This window comes from Dipodomys spectabilis, unplaced genomic scaffold, assembly GCF_019054845.1.
Source record: "Dipodomys spectabilis isolate Male_0828 unplaced genomic scaffold, ASM1905484v1 ptg000173l, whole genome shotgun sequence".
NCBI classification, from domain to species: domain Eukaryota; kingdom Metazoa; phylum Chordata; class Mammalia; order Rodentia; family Heteromyidae; genus Dipodomys; species Dipodomys spectabilis.
Genome location: NW_024870850.1, coordinates 7109492 through 7134093, shown reverse-complemented (window position 1 = coordinate 7134093; position 24602 = coordinate 7109492).

Sequence of the window (24602 nt, the reverse complement as noted above, 5' to 3'; positions counted from 1 at the left end):
ATACATACTTTATTTTAATGATACTGTACAGAGGGGTTACAGTTAAATGAATAAGGTAAAGAGTACATTTTCTATCAAGAATTGTTACCACCTCCTTTACTTTCCCCTACCATCATTTCCCTCCCCACCCAACTCCTGCTCCCCACAAAGTTGTGAAGTTCATTTCCAACATGGTGTATTGTACATCTCATTGGTACAATGGGTCAACCTGTATCCTTATTTCAGCGATTTATTTCCCTTCCCCTCCTGAAATTAGAAAAATGTATATACAAGATGCAGGTGTACTTTATTTTATGAGTATGTGGTGTCAGGCACCATTGGCTCATGCCTCTAATCCTAACTACTCAGGGGGCTGAGATCTGAGGATATTGGTTTGAAGACATTCTGGACAAGACAGTCCATGAGACTCTTATCTCCAATGAACCACCAAACAGCTAGAAGTAGAGATGGGGGTCAACCAGTAGAACACAGCCTTGAACACATAAAGCTCACAGGGACAGAACCAAGGCCCTGAGTTCAGGCTGGAGGAACAGAATATGCACACACACCCTGGCACACTCACACACACACATCACTGAATTCCCCATATGTATAAAATGAAACCCATGCATGGCCCCATGGTTTCTTTGGGGTATTGCCTCACATTTTGGGGGATTTTGCTTTTACTTGATATTCTGCTTTCTACACTCCCTGTCCTCAAATTCACTCATATTTCATCTTCCTACTTCCAAGACACTTGCATACTCCAAGAACTTCAGTAATATTTGCACTGTCAAAGTCACTAAAGACACTTCTGTTCTTCAATATGCTTGATGGCTTAGTAGCAGAGACACAAAGAACTGTAGCTGCTCTTCTTGATGTGGTCATAGATTATTTCTCGTGCATTTCATTTTGGGTACAAACTGGATCCTGAAAGTCAAGGCTGTTTGGGAGTCCTATGGCGATAAAATATGTCATGCAGGCAGAAGCATCTACTTTGAAATTGAATTTTCGATGTGTCAGTCCTGAGGCTTTAACTCAGGGATTGGGCACTATCCCTGAGCTTTTCTGCACAAGGCTACTGCTCCACCATTGGAGTCACAGCTTCATTTCCAGCTTTGTAAATTTCTGGTGGCTAATTGGAGATAAGAGTCTCAAGGATTTTCCTACGAGGGCTAGCTTTGAAATGTGAACCTCAGATCTCAGCCTCCTGTGTAGCTATGATTACAGGTGTGTGCCACTGGCACCCAGCCTGAAATTAAAATCTTTTCATGGGAGACTGTCTTTGATAAGCAGACACAGGAAAGATTTTTTTTTTAGGATAAGACAGGAACTTAAAAATCTCCAGGGCACTGATCATCTTAACTACAAATGGTCAAGCATAGCAGATAAAGAAAAATCATTAGAGAAAACAAATATATGTGTCTTTAGAGAGAGTGGCTGGCAAGACATTTTTCTGACTCCTCTATACTTCAAGAAAAGAATACTTAATTGAATGAGGACCTCTTAGAATTAATTTCTCATTGTCTTGAAAAGTTTAAATAAGTTCCCATTATCCCAGAGGAAAAACACTGGACCTCTTAGAGGTTAGGGATTTTCTGTGTGAAATATTTCCCTAAGTTTCTTTTTTTTTTCTTTTTTTGGGAAAAGTCACTCTGGGGGAATGAGATGGATCAGACAGAGTTCCATGCTGCTCTCTGAGAGTGATGTCTTCTAACTGCAAGAATTTATTTAGAACTAATAAAAATTAATTGGAAGCAGTAGGGAACCATTCAAGGCCCAGGGTTGCTAAGTATTGTACCCAGATTAGCAGGACGAGCCTCATCTGGGGGCTTATTAAACAGGAGACTCCTTGGCTCTTTCACCAGATCTATTGAGTCTGAAACTCCTGGGGTCAGACTCAGACTTTCATATTTAATGAGCTCTTCAGGAAAGTCATTTCTACATGGTTGAAGTTTGGAAACATTTGATTCTCAGGGGTTTGTTATAATGAGTGATGAGGGACCCACAGAGGGCTGCCTCTGTCAGATTTCAGGGCTCTCTGCTTCCCTCCAAATGCTCATGGGTACATTTAAAGAAATAATGATGTGCTCATTTTGGAATTCATTTAAAAACAGTCTGAATTTATGTAAATGGCTTTTGGGAACCATGCTATGTGTGTTTATCAGCTGCCATTTCTTAATGCTTCTATGTCCAATGGAATGTTATCCCGCCTGTGAAAAATTTATCATTTAAAAAAAAATCTTGATGTTTCTCATTTGAGAGTGTACATGCGCCTTCCATCTCCCCATTCACATTGGTGATTGCAGGTGGCATTTAAAATTATACACACACATTTGGATTTCTATTTGATTAAGGTAGATATATTTACACGGGAATTGAATGCATGTTTATGTCCTAAGAGTGATGCACATTTAAATTCCTGGGTGAAATATTATTGATTTCTTTTCTTGGTCATGGGACTTGAATTCAGGGCTTGGATGCTGTCCTGAAATTTTTCATTCAAGGCTAGCACTCTAGCACTTTGAGCCACTGTGCAACATCTGGTTTTCTGCTGGTTAATTGGACATAGGAATCCCATGGACATTCCTGTTTGGGCTGGTATTTTTTTATATTGTTCCACTCAGCTTGACTAACTTTTATTTATATTTATTTTAATGTTTTGAAACACTATATTGTTTATAATGTAGCTCTCTATATGATATAGAGCATATATTATAATTATATCCTATGTTTGTATTATAAGATATATAAATCATATGATAAATTATAAATATAACAGTCATTTTATATGGTAAAAGTAATTTCTATTATTTGTTTTTTTCTATTGTAAAAATTTATATTAATTTCTAATTAAAATATGATATCATATAGAACATTGTATATCATATTCTGTAGACTATGCATTACTATATAATAACTCTTATATATCATACATTATACACTACACACTACATCTTATATTTCATATATTTTTTACAGCATTTCACGTTATATTCTACAGATAATGTACTATGTATTTTATATCACAGGTGTGAATACAAGTGTGAGCCATTTGTGCTCAGCATATTGTCTTTTAAAGGAGTCAGGAGAAGATGGCAGATTAGAAGCACCAACAATTTTCTTCCCATGAATGTGAATAAACAATATACACAGGAAAGAAAGTAGAGCTATGGCTCAAATGTTAAAATGCTAGCCTTGAGCAGAAAAGCTCAGGGACAGAGCCCAAGCTCCCAGTTCAAGCCCCAGGGCCACCACAAAAAAAAGACAAGGAAAAGAGTAAAGATTATACTGTACAGAAAAGATAGAAGAAGAGCTTTGGGAATCACAAAGGTGGTAAACAGACAACAGAAAAGCATAGAGAAGTCTATTTTATCTGATATTAGGATTGAAACTCCTGCCTGTTTATGGGGGCCGTTTGTAGATTTTGTTCCAGCCTTTCACATTCAAAATGTGTTTGTTTTTAAGTGCAAGATGTGACTCCTGAAGGCAGCAGATAGAAGGATCTTGCTTTTTAATCCAACTAGACAGTCTATGTCGCTTAATTGGAGAGTTAAGTCCGTTAATGTTGAGAGATTGGACTGAGAGGTATATGGGAGTTCCTGCCATTTAATCCACCTTCTTGGGGTTGCAGCTACTGGGTTCTTTCTATGGTTCTTGGATTATCAGTTTAGGTGCAGTTTCTTGGCCTTTATTGTGGTCTTGTTTTCTATGTGTAGGACATCTTTAAGAATCTTTTGTAGGGCTGGTTTGGTGGAGATAGGTTGTTTCAATTTTTCTTTGCTATAGAAAGATTTTATTTGATCTTTGGTTATGAAGGAGAGTTTAGCTGGGTACAGTATTCTTGGTTGATAGTTGTTTGTCTTTAGGGCATGGCATACATCATTCCAGGCTCTTCTTGCTTTGATGGTCTCTGCTGAGAAATCTGAAGTGATTCTAATTGGTTTCCCTTTATAGGTGATTGATCTTTTCTCCTTGACAGCTTTAAGCATCTTTTTGTTGGTCTGAATTGATCCTGTGTGAATTATAATGTGACGGTGGGATGTCCTAGGTCTGGTCTATTTGGAGTTCTTAAAGATTCTTGTATCTGAATAGGCCTATATTTTTTCATGTTTGGGAAGTTCTCCGCTAGGATCCTGTTAAACAAATTTCCTAGACCATTAACTTCTGTTTCTAGGTGCTCCTCTACACCCATTATTCTTAGATTAGGCCTTTTGATGATGTATTCCAAGTGCTGAATAGATCTACCATATTTCTTGGACTTGTCTTGGATGGTTGTCTGTTCTTTCTCTATAATATCTAGGCTGACTTCAATCCCGGAGATTTGATCTTCTGCATGATCTAACCTGCTGTCAAGACTTTCTACTTTGTTTTTTTATTTCTTTTCCTTCTAATTGGTCAGCTTTGATGGCTTCAAATTCTTTGTTGAAGCTTTGTTTTAGATCTTGTATGAACTTCTTTACTTCCTTAATTTGGTGTTCAGTGTTTATTCTCAAATCACTTAGTTGACTGGTTATGGTTTCTTGGATTCCCATTCCTTCTGTTGGGTTCCATTCAGCATTCTCTTTGTGGTCTCCCTGACTTCCCTCAGCTCTTTGTTAATGGATTCCATGATTGCCTTTAGTGATCTTTGTGTATTCTCATCCTGCTCTCTCAATTCCTGTATTACGCTTTGCTTAGCTTCCTCACATTCATGCCATTCCTATAGTTCTCTTTGAGTGTTCTCAAGCTGCTCACACAATTCTTGTATCAGTTTTTGAGTAGATTCCGAACGCTCATGATATTCCTGTATTAACCTTTGGTTGGCCACCTCTCTCTCCCTATCACACTCATACAGAGTCCTTTGTAGGTTTTCAATCTTTTCCTGTATTAACCTTTGGTTTGCCTCCTCTCTCTCCCTATCTTGCTCATACAGAGTCCTTTGTAGGTTTTTGTGAGAAGAGATAAAGAAGGCCACTACGTACTAATTAAGGGATCTATCCTTCAGGAGGACGTTACAATCCTAAATATCTATTCGCCAAACAATGGACCACCCATATTTATCCAAGAAACACTACTTTCTCTCAAATACCACATAGATCCAAAGACAATAATTGTTAGGAATTTTAACACACCACTTTCCCACTAGATAGATCAAGTCGGCAAAAACTCAACAGAGAAACCGCAGATCTAAACAACTGCACAGATCAATTAGATTTAACAGACATCTACCGAATATTTCACCCAGCAGCATCAGAATACACGTTTTCTCAGCAGCACATGGAACATTTTCTAAACTAGACCACATTTTAGGCCACAAAGCAAACTTGTCCAAATTCAGAAACATTGAAGTTATACCTTGCATTCTCTCTGACCACAAGGGAATAAAATTAGAACTCAACCAAAAGCCACCAAAGAAAGTCCTGTAACACATGCAGGCTGAACAACATACTGCTGAATCATAAGTGGGTCATGGAAGAGATTAAAAAGGAAATCCAAATGTTCATGATTTTCAACAAAAATGAGCACACAAATTACAGCTCCTCTGGGACACAGCAAAGGCAGTACTCAGGGGCAAGTTTATAGCTCTGAGTTGCTACATCAACAAAGTGGAGAGATCTGAAACCAACAATTTAATGAGACATCTGAACCTCCTCAAAAAAGAGCAGCAAGATAAACCCCAATCCAGTAGACCGAAAGAAATAATTAAAACTAAATCAGAATTAAATGAATTAGAATCCAAAAAAAACTAGAGAAAGAATCAACAAAACAAAGTGTTGGTTCTTCGAAAAAATTAACAAAATTGAGAGACCCTTAGCAAATCTTATCAGAAAAAGAAGAGAACACACCCAAATAAATAAACTCAGAGATGAGAATGGAAACATCACCACGGAAACAACCAAGATTCAGAACATTATCAGGCAATACTTCTCAAAACTTTATGCTAAGAAGTTTGAGAACTTGGTAGAAATGGACCCTTTCCTAGCAAATATTGACATGCCAAAACTAAACCAAGATGAGTTAAACCATCTTTAAAAGCCCATGTCAAGCATTGAAATAGAAAGAGCAATAAGAGACCTCCCATCTAAGAAAAGTCCAGGACAAGATGGTTTTACTGCGGAATTCTACAAGGCCTTCAAAGCAGAGCTCACACCAATATTTCTCTAATTCTTCAATGAAATTGAAAGAGAAAGTTCACTACCAAACTCATTCTATGAAGCCATCATAAACCTCATCCCCAAACCAGGCAGGCACACATCAAAGAAAGAGAATTATAGACCCATTTCTTTGATGAACATTGATGCAAAACTTCTCAACAAAATTTTAGCCAATCGAATTCAACAATTCATCCAAAAAATCATACATCAGGATCAAAGAAGATTCATTTCAGGGATGCAAAGCTGGTTCAAAATATGAAAATCAATTAATATAATTCCTCACATCAATAGAAGCAAGGATAAGAACCACATGGTTTTCTTAATAGATGCAGAGAAAGCATCTGACAAGATCCAACACGCCTTTATCATGAAGGTTCTGAAAAAAATTAAGAATCCAGGGAACAGTCCTCAATACAATAAAGGCTGTATATCACAAACCTACAGCCAGCAATATACTAAATGGTGAAAAACTAAAGCCATTTCCTCTTACTTCAGGAACAAGACAAGGATGTCCACTCTCTCCACTTCTCTTCAATCTAGTATTAGAATGCCTAGATACAGCAATAAGAAAAGATACAAACATAAAAGGGATCCAAATAGGGAAAGAAGAAGTAAAACTCTCCCTCCTTGCAGATGACATCAACTTGTATTTAAAGAATCCCATAGACTCCACTCCCAAATTACTCAAGCTGATTCAAAACTTTGGCAAAGTAGAAGGGTATAAAATTAACTCCCCGAAAACAATGCTTTTCTGTATGCCAACAATGAGAAAAATGTGGCTGAAATTAGGAAAACAACTCCATTTGTAATAGCCCCACAAAAAATAAAATACCTAGGAATTAACTTAACCAAAGAAGTGAAGGAACTCTATGATGAAAACTTTAAAATCTTGAAAAAGGAAATCAAAACAGAAGTTAGAAAGTGGCAAAACCTCCCATGTTCCTGGATTGGAAAGATCAACATCGTGAAAATGGCAATATTTCCCAAGGCTATCTACAAATTCAATGCGATACCTATAAAAATTCCAACCTCATTCTTCAAGGAAATAGAAGAGGCAATCCAAAAAAATCATATGGAACAATAAAAACCCCGAATAGTAAAAACGATCTTCAACAGAAAGAACACTGCTAGAGGAATATCAATACCAAATTTCAACCTCTACTATAAGTCATAGTAATCAAAACAGCTTGATACTGGCACAAGAACAGACCTCAGGACCAATGAAATAGAATTGAAAACCCAGAAAAAATCTACAGACCTATAGCCAGCTAGATCCTTATATATCAACCTGCACCAGAATCAACTCCAAAAGTAAAGCCGTATGGAGGTTCCTCAAAAGACTCGACATAGAGCTCCCTATGACCCAGCGATCCCACTTTTGGGCATTTGCCCAAATGTTTACAAAGAAGACCACACTAAAGCTACCAGCACGACTATGTTTATTGAAGCATTATATAGTATAGCTAAGATATGGAACCAACCCAGATGCCCCTCAGTAGATGAATGGATCAAGAAAATGTGGTATATATACACAATGGAATTCTATGCCTCCATCAGAAAGAATGATATTGCCCCATTTGTTAGGAAATAGAAAGACTTGGAAAAAATTGTATTAAGTGAAGTAAGCCAGGCCCAAAGAAACATAGGTCCCATGGTTTCCCTTACTGGCAATACCTAGTATATGTCTGAGTCAACAGAAAAGGTCAGGTAAGGTGATATTAGAGAAATGAACCTAAAGCTATGTATTCAAATGGGTTTTTTTCATGCGATTGTTTCTAATACATTTATAAGATTATTCCTTTGTTGCTTTGTATATCCCTCCCCCACTGTATAACCGTTGCTTTCCCTGTATTTGATGTCCATATAATGTGTGGAGGGGAAGGGGATACAGAGTGGACCCATTGTAACAATGAGTTGTACAAGTCGTTATGTCGAAAACGAACTTTACAACTTTGGTGTCGGGGTGCAGTCTGGGAGGATTGGGTGGGGATGCGGGGGAGGGGGAGGATGGGAATGGATGGGAAGGGAAAACAAAGGAGGAGGCTACAATGCTTGATAAGAAATGTACTCATTATCTTGCCCATGTAATTGTAACCCTTTTGTACAGTATTTTCACAATTTTCACAATTCAAAAAAAAGAAAAGCATAGAGAAATAACAATATTTTTCAGTGTACAGATACTCTGCATTCAATATACTTGATTGCATTATATGCAATCAAGTATATTGCATATAATAATAATTAACATGTACAATCATCTGTTAATATGTAGAGTTTCATATCATGTACTGTATATGTATTATCTTAAAGTAATTGTACAAGGGACTTCAATTCAAGAAGTCAATATAACTGGGCGCTGGTTGCTCACGCCTGTAATCGTAGCTACTCAGAAGGTTGAAATCTGGGGACTGCAGTTCAAAGAAAGCCTGAGCAAGAAAGACTGTGAGACTCTTATCTCCAAGGAACCTCCAGAAAACCGGAAGTGGTGCTGTGACTCAAGTGGTAGAGTGCTATCCTTGAGCTAAAGAGCTGAGGGACAGTGCCTAGGCCCAGAGTTCAAGACCCATGACCGACAAAAAGAAAAAAAAGAAGTCAGTGTATGAGTATAAACCATTTCTATCCAAGTCCTCCTTCCATTTTTCTCCTCCATTCCCCCAAGCTCACCCCTCTCCTCAAGTTATCTGGTTCCATTTTTCCATTATGCTTGTGTTCTCCTACCCTTTCTTTATCTGCCCTGCCTCCCCTTGACCTCCATCACCCTGACAAACATGTTTCAGCTTCCTGCTATTTCTTTTGTTAAACTCTTTGATCATGTATATTATTAATGATAATTACTTATTAATGAATATGAAACACCTAGCTTACCCCTGACCACAGTTTTTGTTTTTTTGTTTTCTATATTTTTTTGTGAAAATACTGTACAGAGGGGTTACAATTACATGGGCAAGATAATGAGTACATTTCTTATCAAGCATTGTAGCCTCCTCCTTTGTTTCCCCTTCCCATTCTTTCCCATCCTCCCCCAACCACCCCACCCAATCCTCCTCTCCCCCCCTACCCCCACCAAAGTGGTAAGGTTTGTTTTCGACTTAACAACTTGTACATCTCATTGTTGCAATGGGTCCACCTGTATCCCTATTTAAACGATTTGTTTTTTCTCTTCCTCTACACAAATTATATGAACATCAAATACAGTGCAAGCAGGGGTTTTACCATGGGGGAGGGACATACAAAGAAACAAAAAATAATCCTATAAATGTGTTAGAAACAATCACATGAAAGAAAAAAAAATATTTGAATACATATCTTAGGGATCATTTCCCTAACATCAACTTATCTGACCATTTCTGCTTGACTCAGACATATACTAGATATTGCAAATAAGGGAAGCCATGGGACGTATGTTTCTTTGGGCCTGGCTTACTTCACTTAACATTATTTTTTCCAAGTCTTTCTATTTCCTAATAAATGGGGCAATGTCATTCTTTCTGATGGAGGTATAGAATTCCATTGTGTATATATACCACATTTTCTTGATCCATTCATCTACTGAGGGGCATTTGGATTGGTTCCATATCTTACCTATGGTAAATAATGCTTCAATAAACATAGTCGTGCTGGTAGTTTTAGTGTGGTCTTGTTTGTGATCATTTGGGTAAATGCCCAAAAGTGGGATTGCTGGGTCATAGGGGAGCTCTATGTGGAATATTTTGAGGAACCTACATACTGCTTTCCAAAGTGGTTGAACAAGTTTACACTCCCACCAGCAATGAAGTAAGGTTCCCTTCTGTCCACATCCCCTCCAGCATCTGTTGTTATTAGAGTTCTTGATTATAGCCATTCTAACTGGGGTGAGGTGGTATCTCAATGTTGTTTTGATTTGCATTTCTTTTATGGCTAGAGAGGTTGAGCATTTCTTCCTGTGTCTATTGGCCATCCTTCTTTCCTCTTCAGAAAAGTTTCTCTGTAAGTTTTAGCCCACTTATTTATTAGGCAGTTGTTTCTTTGAAGATTTGTTATTGGGGGATTTAATTTTTTGAGTTCCAGGTATATTTTTAGATATGAGACCCTTGTCTGTTGTGTGGCTAGTGAAGATCTTCTCCCAATCCATGGGCTTTCTATTTATCTTGCTAGCTATGTCCTTTGCCATGCAGAAGCTCTGCAATTTCATGCAATCCCATTTGTCCAACCTTTCTTTGATTTGTTGTGTTTCTGGGTATGATTTAAGAAAATTTGGTCTGTGTCAAGGAAACCTAGGGTTTCTCCTATTCCATCCTGTAATGTTTTCAGAGTGTCTGCTTTGACTCTGAGGTCTTTGATCCCTGTGGAGTTTCTGGTGCAGAGTGATACATAAGGGTCTAGCTTTAGTTGTCTCCACGTAGTTAGCCAATTTTGCCAGTACTATCTCCTGAAGAGGCTGTCTTTCTTCCATTCTATGTTTTTAGATCCCTTATGGAAGATTAGATGGCTATAGATCTTTAGGTTCATTTCTGGGTTTTCAATTCTATTCCATTGGCCCTGAGGTCTGTTCTTGTGCCAGTACCTAGCTGTTTTGATTACTATGGCATTGTAGTAGAGTTTGAGATTTGGTATTTATATTCCACCAGCGCTGTTCTTTCTTGTCTACCTAATCTTCTCAGATGAGCTGAAAAGCTCAAAATCTATGTACATATGAGCATTTAAAGTGATGCTCAACAAAATGAACCCCAAAATGTGGACACATGCGGTTTTTCTTTTCGTTGTTTTTAATGTACTATGTGATTTTTTTCTTATGTATGTTCTTCCTCCTAGGGTCTATCCCTGTTGTCAATGTATTTGATTTGGTACCTTGAATCTTCTATATATATTTATCTACTTTGAGGAGGGGAAGTGGGAATAAGAAAATTCTGAAAGAAGGACACAGGATGACCCATTGCAACAATATTATTCAGAAGACACTATGTTGGAAATGAACTTTACGTATTTGGGGGAGAGAGGAGTGAGGGAGATGGGAGAGGGAAGGGATGGTAGGAGAAAAACAAAGGATTGGTAACAATGTTGGACAAGAAATGTACTCATTACCTTACTAATCTCACTGTAACCCCTCTGTACAGCATCTTTACAATAAAATAAAAAGTTTTAAGAAGAACCTCCACCCAAGAATGGCTTGGATCCCTTTTATACTCAAATTTCTTCAGATCAACTTTTACCTAAATGGAAGTGACCCTGTTCAGTTCTTCTCAGTATTCCCACAGCTGTGAAATTGTCTGTTGTTACCTCTTGGATACACATTTCTAGAATAAAAATTTATATCTTTATCCCCAATCTCAGGTTTCAGATTCATGTCGACACGAGGTCTCACAGGACTTCTCTACCTGTAAACCTCTAAAAGACTTGATATTCCTCTTCAAGATTAATAAAAGGAGAGTTAACCATATTGCCTGAATGGTGTGATCAAGTTTCCAATTTTAAATTTCTGTTACGTCAATTATAAATAGCATTCTTTAGTCTCAGAACAATTGTTGAAGCTCCTTCATTAAGCTTAGGATGTATAAGAAGTCACCTTTTCTAATGACTATTTCCTGGGCTGAATTGGAAAGTAACCCATTTTGACAGTGGGCCCAATTTCATACAAGGGAGGTTATTTCTGGCTAACTTCCACTCTTGGGCAATTGAGCTCAAAGAATTCTCTCTTCTGGACACAGTACTGTCATTGTTATAGTCAATGGGATGGGAAAACATCTCCTGCAGAACAGGAAGACTTTAGCTATCATTCCTGCAGCTCAAGGAGAAACCTGCAGAACTGTAAAGGTTAAATGCTGTTTGTATATTTCAGACAACTCAAATATCTCCCCAGCCCCTTTGGATCTACACACTCTAATTGATACTAAGTCTGACTCTGCTCTTAATTTTAACAAATGCCTTGCTTCATGGTTCTCTGGAACGACTTGATGGGGAAATTTCTTATTTATCTTTATTGCATTAATAGGTGGGGGTGTATTTATCTGTTGCACCTTATATAGCTTCTGAGGATTATTATGCTCCAGAATTTTTTGTTTGACTTCCTTTCCAGTTTTTGCTTAAAGAATACTCCTAATGTTTTCCTAACCTGGCAATCCAACAACAGAACTTTCCATGTCACCCATTGAACTGTCACTGTCCCTGCTCAGCCTAATGCAGTGACAGAAACAGATCTTCACCAATCAATGTCCTTTAAGATGACCAAACTCATTTAAGGGGAAAGTGAGGCAGGATAACCTTGGAAAACTGTGGCAGGGTAAATAATTGACAGTAATTAAAAAAGCTAGTAGCTAATACAGAAGATTTTTATCCATCTACATCTTTTATGATTAAGGGAACAAAGTCATTTCAGAGGAAAATGAAAGATAATCCAGGAAAATGAGGCATGGGAAATGGTTACCAGACATGACCAAAAAACCCTCAAGCTTAAAGTTAATCCATCCACTTCCCTTAATATTAAGGTAAGACAGTCATTTTAGGGGAAAATGAGGCAGGAGAAATTGAGGAAACATGGTACATAGAAATGCAGAAGCAATATCTTTGCTTCAAAGAGAGGCAACAGGATGCATTCCTTCCTGTGAGGTGTATATCTTACCCCAAGAATTAACACTCGACTCGCAGGAAATATATCTTCCTGAGAAAATGCTCCCCCAAAACTTAACCAACATTCTACTCACATTGAAGACCGCATGATTGCTTTCTTTTTTTTTTCATTTTAATGGCTTCCTTTATTTTTTCTTTTCTTTTTTTCTTTTTCTTTTTTGGTGACAATATCATACAGAGGGGTTACAATTACTTGGGCAAGATAATGAGTACATTTCATATCAAGCATTGTAGCATCCTCCTTTGTTCCCCCTTCCCATCCCTTCCCATCTCCCTGCTCCTCCCCGGCCCCCATGTCTCCCCCGTCAAAGTTGTAAAGTTCAATTTTCTTTTTTTTTCATTGTAAAAATATTGAACAGATGTGTTATAATTACATGGGCAAGATAATGAGTACATTTCTTATCAAGCATTGTAGCCTCCTCCTTATTTTCCCCTTCCCATCCCTTCCTACCCTCCTCCCATCCCCCACCCAACCCTCCTCCGCCCCACCAAAGTTGTGAAGTTTGTTTTCCACATAATGACTTGTACATCTCATTGTTGCAATGGGTCCACTTGTATCCCTATTTAAACGATTGTTTTTTCCCCTCCCCTCCACAAATTATACCAACATCAAATACAGTGAAAGCAGGGGTTATACAGTGGGGGAGGGACATACAAAGCAACAAAAAATCATCTTATAAATATGTTAGAGGGGCTGGGAAGGTGGCTCAGTGGTAGAGCACATGCCTTGCATGCCAGAGGCCCTGGGTTCGATTCCTCAGCACCACATAAGCAAAAAGAAAAAAGCCAGAAGTGGCACTGTGGCTCAAGTGGTAGAGCGCTAGCCTTGAGCTGAAGAGCTGAGGGACAGCGCCCAGGCCCAGAGTTCAGGCCCCATGACTGGACCCCCCCAAATAAATAAATAAATATGTTAGAAACAATTGCATGAAAGCAAAAACATTTGAATACTTATCTTGGGGTTCATTTCACCTAACACCAACTTATCTGACCCTTTCTGCTTGACTCAGACATATACTAGTTATTGCACGTAAGGGAAACCATGGGACATACGTTTCTTTGGGCCTGGCTTACTTCACCTAATATAATTTTTCCAAGTCTTTCCATTTCCTAACAAATGGGCAATGTCATTCTTTCTTATGGAGGCATAGAATTCCATTGTGTATATATACCACATTTTCTTGATCCGTTCATCTACTGAGGGACATCTGGGTTGGTTCCATGTCTTAGCTATGGTAAATAATGCTGCAATAAACATAGTTGTGTTGGTAACTTTAGTATGGTCTTATTTGTGATCATTTGGGTAAATGCCCAAAAGTGGGATTGCTGGGTGATAGAGGAGCTCTATGTGGAATATTTTGAGAAGCCTCCATAGTACTTTTCAAAGTGGTTGAACAAGATTCACTCCCACCAACAATGAAGTAAGGTTCCCTTCTGTCCACATCCCCTCCAGCATCTGTTGTTATTAGAATTCTTGATTATAGCCATTCTAACTGGGGTGAGGTGGTATCTCAATGTTGTTTTGATTTGCATTTCTTTTATGGCTAGAGAGGTTGAGCATTTCTTCCTGTGTCTATTGGCCATCCTTCTTTCCTCTTCGGAGAAGTTTCTCTTTAAGTCTTTAGCCCACTTATTTATTTGGGCAGTTGTTTCTTTGAAGATCTGTTGTTGGGGGATTTAATTTTTTGAGTTCCAGGTATATTTTAGATATGAGACCCTTGTCCGTTGTGTGGCTAGTGAAGATCTTCTCCCAATCCATGGGTTTTCTATTTATCTTGCTAGCTATGTTCTTTGCCAGGCAGAAGCTCTGAAATTTCATGCAATCCCATTTGTCCAACCTTTCTTTGATTTGTTGTGTTTCTGGGTATGATTTAAGAAAATTTCGGTCTGTTTCAAGAGACCTAGGGTTTCTCCTGGTCCATCCTGTAATGTTTTCAGAGTGTCTGCTTTGACTCTGAGATCTTTGATCCATTTGGAGTTGATTCTGGTGCAGGGTGATATAGAATGTTTTAGCTTTAGTTTTCTTCAAGCAGTTTACCAATTTTGCCATCACCATTTACTGAAGAGCCTGTCTTTCTTCTGTTCTATTTTTTTTAACTCCCTTATTGAAGATTAGATGGCTATATGTCTTTAAGGGCTTGTCTGGGGTTTCAATTCTATTCCATTGGTCCTGAGGTCTGTTCTTGTGGCAGTACCAAGCTGTTTTGATTACTATGGCTTTGTAGTAGAGTTTGAAATTTGGTATTGATATTCCTCCAGCACTGTTTTTCTTTAAGGATCATTTTTGCTATTTGGGATCTTTTATTGTTTCATGTGAATTTTTGGACTGCCTCTTCTATTTCCTTGAACAATGAGGTTGGAAGATTTATAGGTATCACATTGAATTTGTAGATAGCCTTGGGAAGTATTGCCGAGTTTTTTTTTTTTTGGGGGGGAGGGAGGTCCGGTTTGGGGCCGGGCGCTGTTACTCAGCTCTTCAGCTCAAGGCTAGCACTCTACCACTTGAGTCACAGAGCCACTTCCAGCTTTTTTCTTTTTGCTTATGTGGTGCTGAGGAACAGAAACCAGGGCCTAATGCATGCAAGGCAAGCGCTCTACCACTGAGCCACCTTCCCAGCCCCAGTATTGCCGTTTTTATGATGTTGATCCTTCCAATCCAGGATCACGGGAGGTGTTTCCACTTTCTAAATTTTGTTTTGATTTCCTTTTTCAGGTTGTTAATGTTTCATCAAAGAGGTCCTTCACTTCTTTGGTGAATTGCTATTTATTTTATTTTTTGTGGGTCTATTACAAATGGAGTTGCTTTCCTAACTTTAGCTATGCTTTTCTGATTGTTAGTATACAGAAAAGCCATTGATTTTTGAGGGTTAATTTTATACCCTGCTACTTTGCCAATGTTCTAAGTCAGCTTGAGTAAATTGGTATTTGAGTCGTGGGATTCTTTTTTCATATTGTTAAAATACTGTACAGAAGGGTTACAATTACATGGGCAAGATAATGAGTACATTTCTTATCAAGCATTGTAGTCCCCTCCTTTGTTTCCACTTCCCATCCCCTTCTGTACCTAATTTCTTCCCCCATTGTGGGATTCTTTAAATACAAAGTAATGTCATCTCCAAAGAGGGAGAGTTTTACTTCATCTTTCCCTATTTGGATCCCTTGTATATTTGCATCTTTTCTTATTGCTGTAGCTAAGCATTCTAATGTTAAGAGCAGTGGAGAGTGGACACCCTTGTTTCATTTCTGAATTAAGAGGAAATGGCTTCAGTTTTTCACCATTAAGTATAATGCTGACTCTAGGTTTGTCATATATAGCCTTTATTGTAATGAGGAATGTTCCCTGGATTCCTAGTTTTTTCAGAGCTACATGGGTACTGGATCTTGTCAAATGCTTTTTCTGCTTCTATTGAAGAAACCATGTGGATCTTATCCGTGCTCTTGTTGAGATTCCCAATGTTTTTCCTCTATTTTTTCCCTATAGTATAGACTTTTGCTGTTTTTTGTTTTTGAGCTGGTTCTGGGGCTTGAACTGGGAGCTTGGGCTCTGTCCCTGAGCTATTCCACTCAATGCATTCTAACACTTGAGCCACAGCTCTATTTTCTTTCCTGTGTATATTGATTCTTCATATTCATTGGGACAAAGTGTTGGTGCAGCTGGGCACCGGTGGCTCACACCTCTAAATCTAGCTACTCAGGAGCCTGAGCTCTGAGGCTCACAGTTCAAAGTCAGCCAGGGAAGGAAAGTTTGTGAGACTTTTATCTCCAATAAACCACTAGAAAACCACATTTGGCTCTGTGGTTCAAGAGGTAGAGCACTCGCCTTGAGCTGAAGAGCACAATGACTGCGCCAAAGCCCAGAGTTTAAGGCTCACAACTGATTCCCCCTCCCCAACAAAAAATTGTTGGTGCTTCTAATCTTCCATCTTCTCCTGACTCCACCTTTAAAAGACAATATGTTGCGAATTCAGAGGAAGATGGCAGAGGGGAAGATAGAGGCTAAACAAGCTCTCACATAGAAAGCACTTTTAGTGTTCCAGTGAACAGTCCTAGGCTAGAGAATCACACCAAGTGTGCCATCAGAGTACAGAGTTTGGCCAGAGTGGGAAAATCCAGGCCAGGAGAGAGATCTGAGCACTTGCTTGTAGCTGCGGCTGCGGCTGCAGAGGTGGCAGTGGCAGCAGCAGCAGTAGCTACCATACTAACAGAGAGATTTTGGGACAAAGGCTCCAGATGCGGTGGGTGAGCGGATTCTACTCACCACCAGTAAGAAATGACAAGGAACAGATGTCTTCATCCTGCAGATCACAGACCAGAGACTGCCCAGAAATCAAAACTCTGGCATGAGTATAACCCTGATATCCTTACTCCTTCTCAGGGAACAGAGAAGGGAAGGCCACCCTTCCCCCACCACCAGAGATCTCCATCTTTGATACTGACAAAGGCCTGGCTGAAGCTAGCTAAAACATAGGCCTTGGAAGGAAACAATTAGAGCCATTACCAGGTCCCGGGACACTGACCTGACCTGCCAGACTCAGCTCCACTCAAGGGAAAGTCATGCTGCCCAAGCAGAGAGAGCTCTGCCCACGTAAGAGTGACTTTCTTCATGGGTAAACAGAGCAAGAGGCTGTCCCTCCCTACAGCAGCCTAGACAAACAATTGAAATTCAGTAAACATAAACCCTGAGAATGGCTCCAGGCTGGGCTCTGTGAGTGTCTCAGGAGCTAGCCCCTCAGGGAAAAGTGACTGTTTGCTGAAAGGCCTCAACCTTACCCAGAACCTAGCCTCATCACAGCATCTCCAAACTAGAGGAAACCACCATCTCCCTCTTTTGTGATACTCAAAGTATATCTCCATACCTCTGCACTAGACTGGGAGGAGGATCACAAAATCCTGGGTAAAGCAGAGCATATTTCTGCCTGCTCAAGCAAACTGAGTTAAGAAACCAATCAAGCCACAGAAAAACTAAACACCACAAACAGACCAGAGACTCCACCAAGATACTGGATATGGACTCAGGGGTGATACAGGATCCTCCCATTCCCCCCCCCCCCCAAAAAAAAATCAAAGAACTCTTTTTTCTACCTATTTTTAAAATTTTTAGTTTTATAAATTTTTTCTATTAATCTTTTTTCTCTCATAATTTTTATTGTAGGGGTGTGTGTGAGTGTGTGTGTGTGTGTGTGTGTGTGTGTGTGTGTGTGTGTGCTTTCTTAAAATATCTTTGGATCTTTTGGTCCTTTTTAAAATTCTTTTCATTTTTTAACTCTTTCTTGTATTTTTGTGTAACTTAATTGCTGTTCTGCTCATCCCCAGATATATACCTGTCGTCAATTATTAGAACTTATTCCCCATTGTATACATACTTAATCCAGAAATTTTTTACTCATTTCCCAACCTCTTAGGCTTAACTACTTCAATAGCACTATAATCTTTTTAACCTATATAATTTTCAAGTAACCAATTTTAAGAATTTTTATTTTTTATTTTTTCATGTATCCTTTCTATCCCTCCTTTCCTTTCATCCTAGCCTTTTCTTCTCAAATATCATTTCTTTAAACTTAAATAATTTTTAAGTGTTTCACTTTTTAAATTTAAATTTTTGTTTTTCTATTTTTTCTTTCTTTTTTTTTAATCTCTCTCCTATGATCTGTCCAATTCATTTCCCTCTCTGAGTTTAGGATTTGGTTAAATTCCCTCTCCTTTTACCTCTCTACATCTCTCTAATCCTATTTACCCCCACATTTCTCCCTAAACCTAATAATTTCTGGTTTGCTAAATACTTCTGTGCTGTTCTTAGCCCATTAACCTATAATTGTTTGATGCTGAATAGATTGTATCTCTTGTACTAGATTGTATCTGCAGCTTTTTGACTGTTCAACTACAGAACTCTGGTTGATGCTTGCCTTAAAATAGTGTTCTAGCACAAAATTGGTGTTAATTTCATACCAAATAGGCAGAACAAGCCAGAGAAACACAAGAAGAATGGCACATCTGGGTTTCTCAACTCCCACTCATGATAATCAGGTGACAGAATACTTAATAAATAATCCAGAAGAGATTTTCCAAAAAGCTCTACAAACACTACTGGTAAACATAGTGAATGAAAAGATTGAAAACCTGCAAAGGACTCAGTGTGAGCATGATTGGGAGCAAGAGGAGGCAAATCAAAGATTAACAGGAATCTCCTGAGCATGAGGAAGCTACTCAAAGATTAGTACAGGAATTGCATGAACAGGTTGAGAACAGGAATTGCATGAACAGGTAAAAGAGAAATACAGCAATTGTCTGAGCAAGTTGAGAACAGTCAAAGAGAAAAACAGGAATTGCATGAGCAGGCTAACAGTCAATGAGAAACACAGGAATTGTGTGAGCAAGCTGAGAATAGTCAGAAAATTAGAGGAATTGTGTGAACATGAGGAAGCTATTCAAAGAGTAACACAGAAAGATCTTCACTAGCCATACAATGAACAAGGGTCTCATATCTAAAATAAACCTGAACTTAAAACATTAAAGCCCCCAAAAACAAATCCTCAAAGAAACAATGGCCCAATAAATAAGTGGGCTAAAATCTTACAGAGAAACTTCTCTGAAGAGGAAAGAAGGATGGACAATAGACACAAGAAGAAACGCTCAACCTCCTTTGCCACAAAATGGAACTCAAAACAACATTGAGATTCCACCTCACCCTAGTTAGAATGTCAATAGTCAAGAACTCTAATAACAAGAGATGCTGGAGGGGATATGGACAGAAGGGGAACCTACTGCATTGTTGGTGAGAGTGTAAACTTGTTCAGCCACTATGGAAAGTAGTATGGAGGTTCCTCAAAAGACTCCACATAGAGCTCCCCTATGATCCAGCGATCCCACATTTGGGCATTTACCTGAATGATCACAAACAAGACCATACTAAAGCTACTAGCACAACAATGTTTATTGCAGCATTACTTACCATAGCTAAGATATGGAACCAACCCAGATGCTCCTCAGTAGATGAATGGATCAAGAATATATATATATATATATATATACACACATATACATATATATATATATATATATATATATATATATATATATATACACACACACACACACAATGGAATTCTATGCCTCCATCAGAAATAATGGCATTGCCCCATTTGTTAGGGAATGAAAATACTTGGAAAAATGATATTAATTGAAATAAGCCAGGCCCGAAGAAACATAGGTACATAGCTTCCCTTATTTGCAATAACTGAGAAAAGCAGAAACGGTCAGATAAGTTGATGTTAGGCGAAATGAACCCAATCCTCTGCTCCCCTAAGTCCCCTTCTAGACGTAAATCCCCTTAGTTTGGGACATTTCAAGAACCTCCCCCTATTCATCCCACAATGAACAAGTTCTTATTTACCTTAAAACTTCTCACATCCCTTTTTTAACCCCAAATGAATATCTCCTCTTTCCTGCTACCTGCTGAGGGCTGAAGCCCATTATCCTTCAGCTTCTTTTTGCCTCTCTCCAGATTCCCATTAACTCTCCCACAAACCACCATTTTAGGAATAAAAAATCCCCTAATGGCTCCTACAGCTTGTTTCAGGACTCTGAGAAATTAATCAGAGTCATCTCATCTGTTCTCTTTTATCCAACACTTGTGTCCCACATCTTCTCCAACTCCCCAGTACTTTCAGTTTTTGATTTAAATGACGCCTTCTTTATTATCCTCTTACACATCACCTCAAGGCCCATCTTTGCCTTCACCTAGGAAAGACTCAGATACTCTTCAGGCTCAGCAAATAAATCTGACAGTATTGCCTCAAGGTTTTAGAGACCGCCCCCATTATTTTGACCAAACCCTACAAAAGAATTTGACCAATCTCAGCCTATCCCCTAGTTTTCTTCTTCAATATTACCTCCTTCTTCTCTTCAGCTTTTCAGCTGAGCCAAATATCAAACAGCCTGCTTATTAGTTGTTCAAAGGGTCTATATCCTCGGAATCCTCCCCTAAGTGTATCATTTTTAGTCAATTATTTATATGTTTATAGTTTAGACTTAACTTCCCAAAACTAGCAAAATCTGCCATACTGTTACATATATAACACATATTCTTTGTAATAAATATGTAAAGATACAAAATATCTACTTCAATTTAATTATTCTTCAGTTTGTTTTCATTTCATTCTCCCCTCCAGCATTATAGTGTTAAATTAATCTTTCTAAAGCATTGCTTTGATTTTTGTTATTGCCTGATTTTAAAAAGGTAATGGTTTTCTACTACCTGAACTTTTCTTTCTTCAAATCTACAGCTTTTCCTTCAGCTTTGTCCTTGCTATGGTTTGAATGTCTCTTCTCCAATATGACAGTATTAAGAGGTGAGGCCATTCCAATTTGATTTGGAAATAGAAGGACAAATAGTGAACAAATGAAGCACTTGTGGAAAAAAAACTATACAACATGTGTGTGTGGGAAAAGAGGGACAAACTGGGAAAGAGCGAGGAAAGAGGTGACATTGTCCAAAAAGAAATGTATTATTTACCTGACTTATGTAACTGTAACCCCCCTGAATATCTCCTTTATAATAACAATAAACATTTTTAAGTTGACAAAAAGTAATAAATATCTTTTAAGAATTAGTAATAAAGTAAAAACAAAGCATTCCACTCACCTTCTTAACCCTCTTGCTTCTTGGGGCTACAGAGCCTTGAAAGACTCGGCTCAGTTGTGCCAGATATTAGTTACACCTAGGAGTCATTATTTCTCATCAGGGATGAGCTATACCTCCCTGCAAAATTCAGGGACTCCTCAATTAGCTCCTGTCTCTGTCCAACTAAGAGCATCTGGCCCTTCTTGGCCTTCTTTAACTTCTTTCACCTCTGGATTCCCATTTTTTCCCCTTATAGACTTTCCCTTGCACTCTGTCACTAAACGGGCCCTTTCCATTCAGCATGATTGCCAGTAGTGTTTCTAGAGCATTTTGAGAATTATCCTCTAGGTTTTTCATTGACTGCTCTGTTGCCAATTCCAAGTGGGATAGAACAAGCCATAAAAACACAAGATAAATGGCAAGTGAAGGAGCCTCAACTCCAAATAAGCAGGCAACAGATTCTGATTTCTTCAAGGAGCCTTCTGAATGGTTGAATTGTTCCTTCTCTTTTACTATTTAAAGAACATGGCCATATATTGAGTCTGACCATGATCTAATGTATTTTTCCCCTCTTTTGGGATCCTTTTCTCTTTATCTATTAATATTAAGATCCTTAGAGACTGAGGTGACTAGGCTCAGCTCAGACCATCATGCACTCTGTACCTTCAACTTCCAGTGAGGAATAATGACCAATAATCAAACTATTCATCCAGTGGTTCATCTTAAGTCACCTTGATGCCCTGGCCCTTTTTGCCAGAAAAAAGTGCTCATAGAGATTCCATGGGAAACTGGTGCTGCTGAATACCATGATCTAAAATTCTGAAGGGGGAGGAGGAGGAGAGAGAGATTGAGAGACAGAAAGCGAGCGAGAGAGAGAGAGAGAGAGAGAGAGAGAGAGAGAGAGAGAGAGAGAGAGAGAGAGAGAGAAGGGAGGGTACAGAGGGGGAGAGGGAGAGATATTTCCTAGGAAAATACACTCAGTAATATTGCAGAACAGCAAATATTTGAACAGAAATACACAACTAGCTCAGAAAATATACTCAAGTAACTGTAATCAAAGCATGGAAACTTTCACCAAAATGAATGTTCATATATCAGTGAACTAACTGAGCAATATAGTGATACTCAAGCAGTGTTATAGCCTGCATAAAGGGAAAGGAAGAATCACAGTAGATTTGTAATCAAAAGGATGATTGATAGCATAAAAGGCAGATTACATTTGAGGAAGCAAAAGATATCCAGGAGGAAATATAAATTTAGACAGTCTAGTTGGAATCTTGCTCTAACTCTAAAATAACCACCAAAATGAATGTGTTAAAATGGTTTTTGACTGCCCAAATTGTATAGATTTGTCTCAGAACCTTCAAGCATTCTATAGAAAATTTATGTTCATTCTAAGATTTATTTCTTTCAGGTGGTCTCTTCCTAAACCTGTGCAGGGAATTTCTCTCAGGTCTTATCAAGAGGATGTAACAGTTGGGGGCAAAGATGCAGCTCAGGAGGCCTCCACTGGAGGCCAAGATGGAGAAGACCTCCACAGCCACCATGATCTTCCCCTTGGTACTGTGGTAGACAAGCAGGAAGGTGAGCCACACACTGCAGAACACCAGCATGCTGAAGGTCAGGAACTTGGCCTCATTGAAGGTGTTAGGCAGGTTTCTGACCAGAAAAGCCACCATGAAGCTGGCCAGGGCCAGGGCAACCAGGTATCCCCGGACACAGTAGAAAGGAGTGAGGGAGCCCATGTTGCACAGAATGATGACATGGCCATGTTCAGAGTTTGCATCTGTGTCCACAAAGGGAGGAGAGATTCCAATCCAGAGGCCACAGAGGGTCACTTGGATAAGGGAGCAGATGGGGATGATGAGGTTAGGAGCCCCGGACACCAGCCACGGTCTCACACTTCTCCCTGGAGCAGTAAGTGTGAAGCCCAGAACCACAGTGATGGTCTTGGCCAGGACTGTGGAGACAGCCACAGTGAAGACCACTGCGAATGTGGTGTGCTGCAGGATGCAGGTGGCTGTGTAGGGACGGCCAAGGAAGAGCAAGGAGCAGAGGAAGCAGCAGGTGAGGGAGATGAGCAGGATGTAGCTGAGGGCTCGCTTATTGGCCTTGACAATAGGGGTGTCTTGGTGCTTGATAAACACCCCAAGAACAGCGGCTGTTAGTACAGAGCAGCAGAGAGCCGTGCAGACCAGAGCCATGCCCAAAGGGTCTTCATAAGCAAGGAAGCTCTCAGTTTTCATGAGGCAGCGGTTTCTCTGGGTGTTGGCAAACTGATGATCTGCACACCTGACACACTGCTTCATGTCTGGTGAGGAGTGAGAATCACTATTATTCTGGGTTCCGTATTTCTCTTTCCTCACATCCCCCTCTACTCAAGCAGCTCCTTTTCCCTGATTCACCTGTTAATCTGTATTGCTTTCAATACCAACTAATATAACCCTCTCTATCAAAATATGTTCAGGTGAATTCTCTTTCTTTCACACATTTCTTCTTCTTCCCTTCCTCCCTTTCTCTTTTTTCTGTTTATCTCCCTTCCTTCCTTCCTTCCTTCATTCATTCCCTCCCTTCCTCCCCCTCTCTTTCTCTTCCTTCTTTCCTTCCTTCCTTTCTTTTTCTTTCTTTCTTTCTTTCTTTCTTTCTTTCTTTCTTTCTTTCTTTCTTTCTTTCTTTCTTTCTTTCTTTCTTTCTTTCTTTCTTTCTTTCTTTCTTTCTTTCTTTCTTTCTTTCTTTCTTTCTTTCTTTCTTTCTTTCTTTTTCTGTGTGTCTGTCTCCCTCCTGCCTGCCTGTCCTTCTGTCTGTCTGTTGGCCTGCCTGCCTGCCTGTCTGTCTGTCTGTCTTTCCTCCAGTGCTTGAACTCGGGCCCTTGGAATTTTTCCAGAGTATTCATGCTCAAAACTACCACTCTACCACTTGAATCACCGCTTAAATTCCAGCTCTTTCGTTGCTTAACTGTAGAAAAGATTTTTATTGAGTTTCCTGCCCATCATTGCATCAAAGCTCCATCCTCAAATCTCAACTGCCTGTGTTGCTTGGATTTCAGGTGTAATATATAATTACCAAGCCCTCATGCTGCATTCTTGACAGGTCATACCACTCTGGCTCTCTGCTACTCATTTAAGAAATAATGGAAAACATAGAATCAGCCCAAGCGCTTCAATTTAAATAGGTTTAATCCAAAACTCAACCCTCTACTTACCCCAAACACAAACTTCCTGAGCATTTGATCTATGGGAGGAGGAGTTGGGGGTGATTGGAAGGAA